The following is a 2,365-nucleotide window of genomic DNA, read 5'->3' as shown; positions in this document are numbered from 1 at the left end:
CCACCACAGGCACACAAGCCCCCTCCCTCTTGACAGGATTTGGGAAGCCTGCCCTGTGCAAGTGGCACCTTAGGCACAGGAGTGGGAGGCAGAAGGCTGAGGACGTCTTTTTTTTTTCCTTTGAGTTGGAGTCTCACTCTGTCGCCCAGATTGGAGTGCAGTAGCTGCTTGTGGCCACTGCAGCCTCGACCTGCTGGGTTCTGGCGATCCTTCCGCCTCAGCCTTCCAAGTAGCTGGAACCACGGGCGCGCGCTACCACGCCCGGCTGATTTTTTGATTTATTGTAGAGATGAGGTCTCACCAATTTGCCCAGGCGGGTCTCGAACCCACGGGCTCAGGCAATCCACTCACCTCAGCCTCCCAAAGCGCGGGATTACAGGCTGAGCCACCAAGCTGGCTCTGAGAGCGTCTTAATGTCTGCAATGGGTCAGTTTTCCCAAAATGTCAATTGCAAGTGAGAATTAAGGACCTGGGAGATTTGAATGAATCGACGAGAGGAAACACATCTCACAATTTTATGAAGCTAGAATAAAAATGCTCAGTATCTTAATATTAGTTTATGGAATTTCACTCTGGACTGGTGATTTCCAGACTTAAAGACTTTTCAGACTGGCACGGTGGCTCACACCTGTAATCCCAGCACTTTAGGAGGCCAAGGTGAGAGGATTGCCTGAGCCCAGGAATTCCAGACCAGCCTGGGCAACTGGCGAGACCTCATCTCTACAAAAAAAATATTAAAATTATCCAGGCGAGGTGATGCACACCTGTAGTAGTCACAGCTACTCTGGAGGCTAAGCTGGAAGATTCGGCTGAGTTCAGCGGGTTGAGGCTGCAATGGCTGTGAGCATGCCACTGCACTCTAGTCTAGATGACTGAGTGAGCCTCTGACTCAAAATAAATAAATTAATTAAAATAAGGGTTTTTCTTTGGAGCGGATATAATGATATTCTAAATACACTAGTCAAGTCACCAGTACTTAATATGGTGACCTGCTGGAGACCAGCTCCAGCTGGGTTCAGGGTACCCCAAAGGTAGAGACGGCATTGGCAATTGGGGGAAAGAAGAAAGAGAGAAAGAGAGAGAGAGAGAGAGAAAGAAAGAGACTGGACTCCAGTCTAGTGAAGAAGCAATGTGTGTTAATTGGAAATTACAACAGGTCAGATGTGGGAGGGGCGTCCCCCACCCACCAGAAACCTTAATCCATGAAAACTTAATCAATGATTGTCTTTAAACCCTTTTCATATGATAATCTTAAAATCCCATAACAAAAGATAACCTAATCTGTGACTGACATATCCTATAAACCTTTTTCATCCTAAACTGATTGATTTATGCCAAGTTAAACAATTCTATAGAAGCTTAAGTATTTACTTTACAAACGAAAGTGGCCCATCCTAGAATGTTTGGAATGTGGCCCAGTCCAAAGTTCACAGTGGGCTACCTGCAAGTAACCCAGCCACATTCTTTCAACAAAATGGCTGTCTTCTAAAACTATATTCTACAATTTACACCTTCAATAAATCCTAAGATCAAGACCCAGAAGCCTGTGACCAATACTAAGGCTCTTAGATGTGACACGAGTTTGAATTATAAGTTGTGTGAAAGCCAAAACCACAGTTTGTGGAAGAACGGTAGCAATGAGCTTCTAAGGTTAGCTTGTGTTTGTCCCGGTCTCAGAGTTTTTATGTTTTGAGCTCACAGGAGCTTAATCTGGTTAGTGCTGAGTAGAAAGGGGGGAGGAAATGGGGCCAATAGCTCCCAAACGCATCCTAGTGGTCTCAGGGTCAACGACCCTTCCTGATCCCTAACACTCAGTGGGCTTCCGTGGTCGGCTTCCAACAGTGACCTGTTCCAATTTGAAAGAGTCTTGAATTATAAGGATGACAAAGGCGATTTAAAGAATTTTTTTTTTCAATAGAAGTCTCACTCTGTCACCCAGGCTGGAATGTAGTGGCATGCTCACAGCCACTGCAGCCTTGGCACACTGGGCTCAGATGATTCTTCCAATTCAGCCTTCCAAGTAACTGGAACTACAGGTGCACGCCACCAAGCCTAGCTAATTTTTTTTTTTAATTTATTGTAGAGATGAGATCTCGCCAGGTTGCCCAGGCTGGTTTCAAACTCGTGGGCTCAGACAATCCTCTCACCTCGGCTTCCCAGAGTGCTGGGATTATAGGTGTGAGCCACTGCAATTGCCTTTTTTTTTTTTTAGAGAGAGATTAAGCCTCACTCTGTCACCCAGGTAATAGTTCACTGCAAGCCGGGCTCGATGGCTCAGCCTGTTATCCCCCGCCTTTGGGAGTCCGAGGTGAGTGGATTGCCTGAGCTCGCGGGTTCGAGACCCACCTGGGCAACTTGGCGAGAC

This window comes from Carlito syrichta, unplaced genomic scaffold (assembly GCF_000164805.1).
Source record: "Carlito syrichta isolate Samal-C Ts95f unplaced genomic scaffold, Tarsius_syrichta-2.0.1 Scaffold92627, whole genome shotgun sequence".
Classification (NCBI taxonomy): domain Eukaryota; kingdom Metazoa; phylum Chordata; class Mammalia; order Primates; family Tarsiidae; genus Carlito; species Carlito syrichta.
This window is presented reverse-complemented; position numbering follows the sequence as displayed.